Consider the following 12,778-nt stretch of genomic DNA (forward strand, 5'->3'; position numbering starts at 1 on the left):
AGTGACAAATTTCTTTTCCAGGTTACAGAGGGGAGGTTCTCTTCATTTTTATCCACTGTTGAAACACACCGATTTTGAAGATAGGAAACACTTCATGATCTCTCTGTGAAAGTCAGATCCTGGAAATTTGGGACGAAATAGCACAGCGTCGGGGCTCCTGTGATTGGTCCAGAGAAAACAAGTGTTTGTACCCTTCAGTAAGGGGGAAGGAGCCAGACGCTCACGTCTCCGGGAGAAAAGTTCCGGAGCTGGTCCATACCTCTGTGTTTGTGGAAGAGATTAGCCTTAGCCTGGTGACAGCCGTGACCCCTGGAGTCCCGAGCACTTCCCCACTTGCAAGCCTGCCCTGGCAGCCCGCTCCTGTGCTCCGGGAACGAGAACCGGTTCACAGATTTACCTGGGGCAGCCTGGTCCTGAAGCTGCGCGGACACACCCCAATCCAGGTGGCTTCTGCCCTGCTTCTAGCCTCACTTCCTCGGATGCAGACCTCTCGTCCTACTGCCTCCAGACTGCTCCCGGGATTCGCTCTGCTATGGACTCGGCTTTCTGGAGACTTCTTGAACTCTAATCTGAGTCCAAAGCTCGATTACAAAAGGGGTCAAGCTACTCACCGGCTGCTACCAAATGCACAAAAACCTACACTAACGCACATAGCGCTCGCCCTTCAATAGCTCAGGTGGTAAGGTGCGGAACTGTGGGGGTTGTAACTGCTGATGTCCTTAGGTTCGATTCTGGCTTCTTTCTCCAGTCCTCCACTCAATGCTCAGAGGGTTTTATATCCTCTTAATCCCAATGACTGAGAAGCATTTATTTTCATTCGATTTTCAGGCAACAAAAGAACTACATTTCGCTTGCCATGGACCTTACTTTTGTGTGTCCTCTTTTGTGATCCTGCAGTAGATGTGATTCTGCTTTCTCACGAGACATGAATTAAGGACATTCTTTTTAGATCTGAATCTGTTATCTCTTAATCTGTAAGACTAGCTAGCACTGACTGAATATTGGGTAACATCCCTTAACCTCACCCGCATCCCTTCACTTTCTCATTACCCTAGATAATTCATACTAGGCAATTCAGAGCCTAAGGAGAAATACTTTAGAAAGAACTGCCCTTCAAACGGATGTAAACAAACAATGCTGAAAGAATAAGCAATGCAAAAGGTCAAGTATGCATATTGAAAATGTTCCTTCCTTAATAAAAAAGAAATACTAATTAAAACCAGGGATATTATTTCATCATCAAATTGGACAAGAATTCAGCGATAAGAATACAATGTCACTGCTTTCTGGAGGGCAATTGGGCATTATAAAGAACCTTAAAAAGACATTTTATTTGATCAAGTATTCTATTTCCCTTTTAGAAATTTATCATTCAAAAACGAAAAATGGAAATATACTAATATATGTTTATCTGTGGGTGATTGTTATTCTTTATACTTTCATGTATTTTTCAAAATGTGCCACTTGTATACATTACATTAAAAAACAGGTTTCTATTTTATAAAAATGAAGTTTAAAAACAGTTTTACAGTTTCTTACAAAGCTAAATATATGTTTCCCATACAATCCAGCAATCACACTCCTGGGTACTTACCCAAACAAGCTAAAACTTATGTCCACCCAATAACCTGCACATTAATGTTTATAGCTATCAAGATATAAAAAGACATGGAGGTAAACTTAAATGCATATTACTAAGAGAAAGAAGCCAATCTGACAAGGCTTCATAGTGCATGATTCCAACTTTATGATATTATGGGAAGGACAAAACTATGAAGTAGTTTCCAGGAGTTAGGGGGAAGGGAGGGATGCATATGCAAAGCATAGAAAAATTTTAGGGCAATGAAACTACGCTGTATAGGTACTATAATGATGGATACGTGTCATGATTTATTTGTCCAAACCAGAAGAATGTACAACAGGAAGGGAGAACCCTAATGTCCTTTGGTTAATAATGACGTATCAATGTTGGTTGTAACAAATGTACCACACTGGTGCAGAGTGTCATGGTGAGGGAGGTGTGTGTGTTAGTGTGTGTGTGTGTGTGTGTGTGTGTGTGTGTGTGTGTGTGTGTGTGTAGGGAGGGAGGGTGTGTGTGAACTCTCTGTATTTTCCAATCAATTTTTCTGTAAACATAAAACTTCTCTTCGATGTAAAGTGCACTATTTTTTTTTAGAAAAGATGACTTAAGTAATTCACAGTTTAGTTGAAGGAACAAAATAGATAATGCTGTGTTGATATATTGATACCACTAGTGAGCATTTACAAAACAATATAGATATGGGAGCACATTCAGGGCAATGAAGTGATCAGAATGGTGAGGAGGGACTAACCTGAAGAGAGCTTCCTAAAGTTGAATTTTGAGCTAGAATTTGACAGGAATATTGATGCATGCTTACATGAGTGAGGGAGCTTTTTGGTATGTATATGTGGTGGGAAAAGTAGCTGAAAGAGTGCCAGGGAGAAGTAGGGGTAGTGGGTGTGACAGAGGTGGCAGAGTGGAGCTGAAGGAGTAGCAAGGGATGTCAAGAGGAATAGGAGGAGGGGAAAGAAAGAAGGACAGGAGTTAGGGTTCATTTTGGTGGTGGCAGAGATGATGTGGGCAGGGAAAAGGCAGGGCTGATCAGTGGCAAGAGTGAGTGGATATACAAGCAAGCAAGCATCCTTCCATCAACAAGGAGATGGAATTGACTAGAACTAAGGGACAATCCAAACAAAAGCACTCCAAGGTGGTGCCCTTGAGAGTGTCATTAGTTAATGTGGAGCTGGAAAAGGACCTGACTGGGGAGGGGAGAGTGGGGGAGGGAAGGGTGATGGAGATGATGGCCTAATAGGAGCCATTCTCTAGGCAACTGAAAACATCGAACTAGGGAGATAAGGTTTCTGGGAGTTATTAGAGGCAGGTGAACAGAAAAACAAAAATTAAATCTGTCTAAGGATAATACACAGAATTAAATTTCAGGAAGAAGGAAAAATAAACAATTGGAAGATAGAAAAATTGCCTGTGAAGAAGGAAAAGACAGTGATATGGAAATTATGTAAACAGGGAATTTTATGGAAATGTCCACAGATACAAAGGTCTTCTTCTTCTTCTTCTTCTTTTTTTTTTTGTCCCACTAGGCATTGGAAGCAAGGTAAGCTTGGTCTCTCAGGGCTTCTTTTGTGAAGAACTTGGGAGCCCAAGATATTTCTTGATGAGAGGTGGGTGAAAGGAGGGGAACTGGTCTGAGGAGGAGTCACCAAAGTGAAATAGGAGGTGTCCTGGGAGGACATGGAAGAGGATTTTGAATGAGGAGAAGGAAAGATATAAAAAGGAGGTCAGGGCCGGCGCTGTGGCTCACGCCTGTAATCCTAGACCGAGGCGGGTGGATCGCTCGAGATCAGGAGTTCGAGGCCAGCCTGAGCAAGAGCGAGACCCCGTCTCTACTAAACATAGAAAGAAATTATGGCCAACTAAAAATATATATAGCCGGGTCCCAGCTATTCGGGAGCCTGAGGCAGTAGGATCACTTGAGCCCAGGAGTCTGAGGTTGCTGTGAGCTAGGCATGATCCCATGGCACTCACTGTAGCCTGGGCAACAGAGCGAGACTGTGTCTCAAAAAAAAAAAAAAAAGGCCAGAATGAAAAAGTGACATGAGAAAATTTAAGACCTTGGTTCTTGCACAGAGTCCTAGTTCTCTGCTCCGTTCTTGGTTTGGTTTGGTTTGGTTTTCATTCATTCCTCCTGACACTATAAAGAAATCCTCTACTTCCTTGAGGATTGCCTGAATAAAACCTGAATAAATCCATGAGAACTACTGTAGGTTGGTAACAAGGGCTGTAATGGCTGAAAAATGCAGTAGGACAACCATTCAGAGATGACAGCATCAAATAGGCCCTGAGTGCATCCCCCTCTTTCCCTCGGTGGGTTAGGTTCTATGCAAGCATTGCAGATGGGTGGCTCAGAGACCTGGACAGTCTCCAAGGTAACTAAATTCACCAGGAAGGGGCAGGAGGGGGGTAAGTCCACAGCATTCACATCACTGCCCCCAGGGCAGAAAAGTACAGAGTTAGGCAACAACCAGCTTTTGAAGTGCTTTGGAATCACAAACCCACCTGCAAAGTCAAAATCAATGTAACTGCTTACTTGTCCTCTCCCAGCTCCCCATGAAGTATTGATGCTTGAGTGAGAGCTTGAACCCTGCTAAATTTGGGCTTTCTACTTTCGTTTATTCATTCATTCACCACATTCAATGATAAAAGTAATGTGATTAGAACCAAAATAGGATCTGCCCTGAGTATTTCGCGAGCACAGAGCTGCAGCTCCTAAACCAATGCCGGCGGCAGGTTGATGGGGGCGACGCCCTGCGGGGTGGGGAACCTACGTGGGGCCACATGAGGCCTTCTGGATACTTGAGTGCGGCTTTTTGACTGAATCCAAATTTTACACAACAAATCCTTTTAATTGTTCTGTGAAGTTTGGATTCGGCGAGGGACCGCACTCGGGGATCTGGAGGGACACGTGTGACCTTAAGGCCGCAGGTTCTCCACCCCTTCTTGACAAGAAGGTGCTTAAACCGGGTAATGAGAATGATTCAATGTGAGCGTAGGTTTTAGAAGAGGACCGAAAGCATTCCCTATTGCAGAAACACAGGGTGATGATGCAAAAGTTTGTACACAAGGAAGGTCAGGTACAATTGCAAGTCAGAGTAGAAATGAGACTACCGTGCAGAATCCGAATAGTTTAAGTAGAAACTGAGATAATTTGAGTTACAAGTAACCTGCAGAGTTCAGAGAGAATCTGATGCTGGACGATCTGGAAAGAATCCTAGGGAAAGAGGATTTAAATTTCCTTTTAACCAGGATCTTTGGTATTTGGAGTCATGGCTGGACTAAAACGTACCACTGGCAGTGATGGGATTCGAACCCACGCCCCCGAAGAGACTGGAGCCTAAATCCAGCGCCTTAGACCGCTCGGCCACACTACCACACGCATGGGGATGGTTTGCGATTAATTCCTTCGTTTCTGAGCATTTTGCCTCGGTGTACCAGGACAAAATTCTGAATTTTCTTTGCTTGAAGCAGGGTTCACCTATTCCATTTCTTTTCTTTCCTAGGGATCTGAGCAAATTCGGACAAAGGGGGAATCCACATTTTCACACGCCCTGAGAAGTGGGCTATAATAAGTTAATCGACGATTATTAGCGTGAATGTCCTTGGAAGACTTCTATCTTTTCTTTAACCTACACGATAAGACACAGAAAGAAAAAAAATCCCATGAGTGACTTGCAAGTTACTAGAGGAGGTTGAAGAATAAAGAACTGTTGGGTCGTTGGTCTGTGGATTCGAATATCGCTTACAGTGCTGTGAGGTCGAAGTTCAGATCACTGGTATTAGGAGCCCTTTCGTTTCCAGATCTGGAAAGCCTGGCACCGCGTTCAAAGGAAAGTCCCTGGTCGCTTCCTCCTGCCGCTGGAGAATGGTGCAGTCGGGGCTCTCTGGCGGCTCTGCACACTCGGGTAGACCCGCGCCCGCGCCCTTTGCTGTAGCACCTGATCGACTTTTCCCTTTTACTGTTTCTTTCGAAAAGAGCACAGAGAAAGGAGTTTCGGAGGTGATATCCGGGGTCTCCCGCACCCAAAGTGGGAATCACTGACCTTCCAACGAACCTCACTCGGCGCAAAGCCCTGGATTATGTATTATTAACATTTACATTCTTCTTTGCGGTTTCCGCTTGGCTGTTTCTTGGTCTCTGGATCCAGAACTTTTTTCTAAGAGTCTAAAGTTTCCTAATTTTAAGTGCTCCTTCCGTCCCCCACCTCGATCACTCCAAAAACCACAACCCTCTCTCGCCTCTCCTTGCCAAAGCCTCTCTGAAATCTCTCCCCAGTCCCCAGTGGCTTGAGGGATTGGGAGAAGGGGGTCGGGGTGGGAGGACAGGGACGGAGTGTTCTTCCCCGGATCTTCCCCTGGGCGAAGGTCCTGCTAGTTCACCGTCACCGCTGCCAGGAGTATGGGGCGGAGAGCAACACAGAATACAATACAATAGAAATGTATTCTAGAACCCAGGCAGGGAAGCGGGGGCAGCGCAGGAAGGGGCCGGAATGGTCTGGGGTCAAGGGTCGGAGGCAGGCTCTCCTCCCCTGCCCCCATGGCCGCCAGTCCCCATCCTGGCTGTGCCCTTCTTCCCCCACCTCCCCAACACAGCACGTGCGACGCGCCTCCTCTGCGCTCCTCTTCACCCTCTGGGATCCCCTCTCTGCTGCCAGCTCACAGGACGTCCACCGTACGCCCTGACCAGTTCTCCCTCTCCCTAGAAGCTACGGGAGTCAGGAGGGAAGCGCACCCAAGGCCAGTGGGTAGCCCCTTGCAGGTTTCGAGTCTAGCCGGACGGTCAACGATGTGGCTTCCTACCTCACTTTAGGGTGAGGAATTGAAATATCTGTTGCCAGCCCTTTTGGCTGAAGGTAGGACTTCTAAGAAATTTCACTTTGCGTTTTCACGCTTTGGAGGAATCCCGAGAAGAAAAGAGATGTGAGCTTGCTGCCTCCATCAGTACATGCACGTCTTCGCAGGGCCAGAAGTGGAATGACTCGTGTGATTCTGAAGTTGGAGAAGATCGTAGAAATCAAATGCGAACCATTTCAGTGTGTAGGTTGAGGAAGCATCAGTTTGAAAGAGAAAAAAAAGACTGAGACTCTATTACTTGAAAGGGCATGTCGAGGGGATGGGAGGAGAGAGAGCAAATATTTAAAATATCTACTGTAGTATTATGCAGAGTACTGAGCCAGACAAGACTCAGAGCCTAAGGCCTGAGAAGCTGCATATTCAGACTTGAGGAGCTCTCGAAATGAGATTTTAGTCACATTTATGTCTCTCTGTGTTGTAAGTGCTAATCTGATAAACATATCTGCTATGGTTTGCATATGGTTAGTTTGTCCCCACCAAAACTCAAGTTGAAATTTGATTTCCAATGTAGCGGTGTTGGGAGGTAGGGCCTACAGGGAGGAGTTTGGCTCTGCGGGGTGGATCCTTCATGGATGGCTTGGTGCTTTTCTCATGGTAGTGAGTGAGTTCTGGTTCTGGGGAGACTGCATTAGTCCTTCTGGGAATGGATTCTTTCCTGGAGAGCATGTTGTTATGAAGCCAGGGTGACCCTTGGCTTCTCCTTTGACCTTCTCGGCCATGTTTTGATCTAGTACAGTGGCCCTCACCAGAAGCCTAGCAGATCCTGGTGCCATGCTTCTCCTACTTCCCAGTCTACAGAATGTGAGCTAAATAAACCTCTTTTCTTTATAAATCACTCCACATCAGGTATTCTAACAAGACAAAATGGACTAAGACAACACTCATCTAAATAACCCACAGTTTCTGTTAACTATGTGTTAACTTTTTTTTAATATGGAGATTCTTATGAGACAGAAGTGAACTGAGCCCTTCTTAATCTTTTTTAGTGCCAAATCAGGCAATAACAGGAACCAGTCAACAAGAAAGAACCTGGTCATTACAGCAGAGCTCACTTTTGATCCTGGAATAACGCATGTTCAAGTTCCCCAAACTGACACATTTCAAAGCGCGTTCTTATCAAGAGAGAAAGTACCACACTCTCATGCTCCTGGCTGAAGTTTCTTTATTAACAAGTGGGAATGACTTCTCCTATTCAATCATCCATATTGCTTGAGCACCCATTGCCTGCCTTGCACTCACTGGATCCTTCAGTGGAGGGAGGAGCCTTGGTCTGTTCCTCTCAAGAAGTTGATCACAGGTTGGATTGTGCAGGTCAAACAGGAAGTGCCCTGAGACCCACAAGCCAGGTGTCTCAGCTTTCCCAGCAGAATGCCAACTTTGCCGCATATATAACTGCCCAGTATCTGAAGCAAATGGGTAACCACTCCTTTGGAAAAATGCCAGCTACAGATACATGCAAAGTGTTTGTCTGGCACATGGCTATTCCTTCAATCTTCAGTTCAGAATGCTAGTATTCTAGGCTCTAGCATTCTGCAATATTGCTGGAGAGTTTAACCTTGAATTTTCTGCTATCCGTACCTTGTTAATAGTCCAGATGATGAAAATCGATAGACAAGCAAGATATTTACTTTAAGGCCTTAATACTCAAAGTGTGACCAGAGATCGGCAGATCAGCATCTCCTAGTAGTGTATTAGAAATGCAGACTCTCAGGCCTATTGAATCAGAATCTTAACAAGCTCCCCCAAAATTAGAGTACAAATTAAATTTTAAGAAGTACTCTACATACCATTCTATGTATCAAGTGCTCTATGCTCATTAAAAACATTTGAAAGTTCCCACCAGAATCTTTCTAGATCAGTCTCACAGAAGACACACACAACATTGGAATGTAAAGCTCTGTCCCTAGCTCCAACAGAGTCATCCAGCTATTGGACTGAGGAACCCTTCGGCAGGTGCTATAAAATCTTGCTAAAGATTAAATACTAGTAAATAATATATTTTTTGATGAATGTATAAGATAGTCCTTTTAGCATTTATTGAACCCCTACTTAAATATTTAGCTCTTATGTGATCGCACATTTATCACACTGATCATCATAGCAATGCAAAGTACTGTGATATACTTTCAAGTTTTCTAAAGTACATGCTCAAAGATAAAGGAGGGAAGGGAAATCTTTTTCCTTATTTTCAGCAGGGAGATTTAAGCCTCTTATTTTTAATTTGCATTTATCTTTACAATGTTCACTGGACTTCACTGGAGAGATGGGACAACAGGGACTTCATGGAGCAATCTTACAGAACCAATCACCTCTGCAAGCTTCAGGTGAGAAGAAAAGCAATCTTGAACTAGGGCCTGGTCAACAGGAAAGGAAAGCCAAGGAGGTCCTTTGGTCCTTTGGGACAAGAGGTCTGTGGAAATCTGAAGAAAATTACTTTGAGAAAGCACAAATTGAGGCAAGTACATTTTTTTTGGCTTAAGCTTTGCAAATCTGTGTTCTTTCATATTCAAGATAAAGAATCTATTTATCTCGGAAATCAGTATGCCTACCACAGGTGGTCCTGGATGTCGTCACTGTGAATAATTGGTTGGACCCTGGCAATTGTGTCTACTTTTCTGAGATTTAGATTTCTGACTTTAAAGTTACTCTATAGTCTATGAAGCTGAAAATTACAAGGTCTCCACCCAAGGATGACACGAGGGTCTCCTTTTGTGAACAAAAGCTCCCTGAATAGTAAACAGTGTGCTTTCATGAAAATAAATAAAAGAATCTTATTAGATTCATTCTTCCTGCTTGGGTTGCTAAGAATTCAGTCCTACTTAGAACCTAGATAATCTATCCTGGAAAATTACTGAGTTCTTCATACTATTTTTTTTTTGAAGGGGGGAGTAGGGGGAGGGTTCAATTTCCTTATTTTTTTTTTTTTTTTTTTGAGACAGAGTCTCACTCCTCTGTCACCCCAGGTAGAATGCAGCGGCATCATTGTAGCTCACAGCAACCTCAAACTCCTGAGCTCAAGCAATCCTCCCACCTGGGCCTCCCAGAGTGCTGGGATTACAGACATGAGCCATCACACCTGGCCAAGTTCTTCAGACTATTAAGTCTCTGTAGTAGTGTTCTTGACAAAAAGTATTTAAGCTGAATCTAATTATGAGGAAATAACCAAAAGTTAAACTGAATCTAATATAAGGAAATAATTAGACAAATTCAGAATGTGAGACTTCATAAAAGACAATTGCCATGAAAAGAAAGACTGAGAAGAGTGGAAGTTTCTAGATTAAAAAAGACCAAAGAGACAGTACAACTAAATACAACGAGAAAAAAGAAACTTAGTTCAAGTCCAAAATTTTTTAAATGGGGGGAGGAGCAATTGGGGAAATTTGAATATGGGCTATATGTCCATTAGATTATATGCAATTATTATAAATTGTTTTAGGTGTAATATGGTACTAAAACTATGCTCTTATTCATTTTTTTTTTGTATCTTTTTTTTTTTTTTTTTTTTTTGAGACAGAGTCTCACTCTGTTGCCTGGGCTAGAGTGCCGTGGTGTCAGCCTAGCTCACAGCAACCCCAAATTCCTGGGCTCAAGCGATCCTCCTGCCTCAGCTTCCCAGAGTGCTAGGATTACAGGCATGAGCCACTGCGCCCGGCCTACTCTTATTCTTCTTATTTTTAGGAGATCCATGTTGAAATATTTGTGTGTGAAGGGAGATGGATATATGAAGAGAGGTTTGGGGAGGTAGGGAGAAAGCAAATTCGGCAAATGTTAATAAATGGTGTTTTAGGTAAAGGGTATTCAGGTTTCATTGTACTGTTTTTTCAACTTTTCTTTAGTGTGTGAATGTACAAATGGACAATAGACAGACCATATATAAAAATAAAACTCTGACCTGTAATCTTCTGTAGCCAACCCAGGAAATCAATCCACAGTGACCAGCCCAGAAAGCCAGCTGACATTGATAAGTTAGACTTCTAGGAAGTCAGACTAATGTCTCTAGCAACCAGCCCAAGATGCCAAAGAATAACCTCTATAAAAATCAGTCCCAAATGGCTAGGAATTGATTAATAACTAACAGCTTCCCTAATATTTGTCTCTGCTTCCAACTTAGGACCAACTAGAGAAAGCCAAATAATGTACCTCTAACAAATAACACAGGATGCCCCACTTCTAGTTAATCTGTCTACAGCCTCCCATCAGGGCATCCTGAAGGCTTGCCTATGTCCACTATGAAGCTTCCTTCTCCCCTGCCTGACTTTGAATCTCTGCCAAAACACGAGTGGTGGTGGCTTACTTCCTTGCTATAGCAAGTTCTGAATAGCCTTTGTTTGTTCTCATTTAGTTAGTGTTCATCTATTTCCACACTAGGATTAAAGATTTTCAAAATAAAAAGTTGAGGGGAAATGGAAGAATTACGGATAAAGTTTTTAAAAGTAATTTTGAAATATTTGTAAGATCCCAACTAGGGGTTCAAGCTGCTTAGGAGAAGCACTAAGGATGGGCTGGAATACAACCATATTTTATGTTGCTCTGTAAGTTTAAAAAACTAGTGGAAGGGGCTTTTGGAATCTCCTGGAGTCAGACAGGCCAACCCCAGTGAATTGTAGGCTTGGAAGGGCTGGAGAAAAGGTAAGAGGTGCCAAGACTATGATCAGAAAAAGACAAGTCAAGAGAGGAGGAGAATAGCAAGGATGGAAGGGGTAAGAAGGCTGTTTATGAGAGACAGTTTTGACTGTTTATTGATTTTGCCTATTGTCAGTCTCTCCAAAAATAATAATGAAGATCATAATGACAGTAATAATAATGAACACTCATTTCCAAAACACAGACACTGAGACTTGGCAGAGTTAAACATCGGACCCGGGTTTTTTCTCACCACTGCACCACCTACTCAGTGTCTACACTCTCCAACATTCACACATCATCTATGATCCAAAGTTTGTTTTAATTTGATTTTCCTGTTCTAGAAAAAAGGCAGGCAACCTGCCATCTCCTTACGTTATGAGGCCTGTCTTTAGGCCCAAAGAGATCATGTTTTCTCCAGTGAAGTGCCTTGTGTTAGCAAATGGGGTATAGAGGCTCAGTTCTTGATTCAGTCAGTAAAACAAAGTCTTGTAGTTCTCTTGGGGGCATTGAGGCTGGTGTAGAAAGACTGAGGTTTAAACACCTGGGAGTATTGGAGGAGCAGGCCTTATCAGGCCACACAAGATCCTGCTACCTTTTCCCCACTGTACAGTGTACATATTCACCTTATGACAACATTGTGAGTTCTCTCAGTTACTCAACACTGAACCAACAATATCTGTTACAATTGCCTTCTTTTGCCTACCTAAAGGCAAATAGAACACTTTTCAGCCTTAAAAATTTGTAGGGTCAGTGGCACTATGTTTTATATTTACATAATGAAAATTAAAGGAGACATTGAATCATAAGCTTACAGATTTCTTACAAACTTTGTGATCTTGAACAAATGAAAGCCTTATAGAATACTGGGTACAAGAGCAGACCTGTGGGCAGAGGGTCTAAATCCTACCAAGCTGTGTTGGTTCACTTCTTGGAGTTGCATGAATCAGTGCTTTTTTTTCCAATGCTCTCATCCAGGGCTGTATTTGCAGCAAGAAATATGTACAAGACTTTTCTTAGTTAAATGAAATTTTAGCTCCTGTTTACTAGATTATATAAACCAGGTTTCCAAAAATTGAAAACACAATTCATTCTTAAAAATCGTATTATCTTCATACCAACGATGTGTATAAATCTGTGTATGTTTTTAGGGAAAGATTAAACTCTTCTTCCCCAACACCCCATTCCCCTGTGTGTTCCTACGCCTGGACCTTTAAGAGAGAGGCATTAACTCCAAAAAAGCAAACTCAGATTTGGGGCTCTAGATTCAGAAAAGGCAAAACCGTATTAAATGTCTTCTCACCTCCTTCTCTGGAATTAGCACCATATTAAGTGGAAGGAGTGCACTATAATTTCCTTGCCCATCAGACACCCTCCATACGCACCTCATATCTCAGGGGGTCTCTCATGTACCCAGATACCTGAAATTCTTATATCTGTATCCTTTCGGTGCACGGCAGAGGCAAGGGAGGCAACATCTCAGCAGAGTATCAGGGTGAGGGACGAGAAGATAGTGGCTGGTAATGGCTCTGTTCAAAGTGGAGTCTTTTCGAGGGGTTTACAGGACACGAAAATGTTCTAATTTTGTAGGAGAATATCCTGGATTTTTACTGTGACTAAAATCCTGTTTGATAGTAATATTTCTGAATGCCAGATTTATAACACGCATCTATAAGACAGTTAGTAAAGAAGCACTTGGTAGGTGAG

At 42.9% G+C, this 12,778-nt stretch overlaps 1 non-coding gene across 1 annotated transcript; it reads right to left on the reverse strand.

Moving 5' to 3' along the window:
* Positions 1–4,886: 4,886 nt before the first annotated feature.
* TRNAL-UAG lies at positions 4,887–4,968 on the reverse strand. The gene has a single exon. It is a non-coding gene; the product is annotated as a tRNA-Leu (tRNA).
* Positions 4,969–12,778: the final 7,810 nt, after the last annotated feature.

The sequence above is a fragment of the Lemur catta genome, chromosome 1 (genome assembly GCF_020740605.2).
Source record: "Lemur catta isolate mLemCat1 chromosome 1, mLemCat1.pri, whole genome shotgun sequence".
Lineage (NCBI taxonomy): Eukaryota > Metazoa > Chordata > Mammalia > Primates > Lemuridae > Lemur > Lemur catta.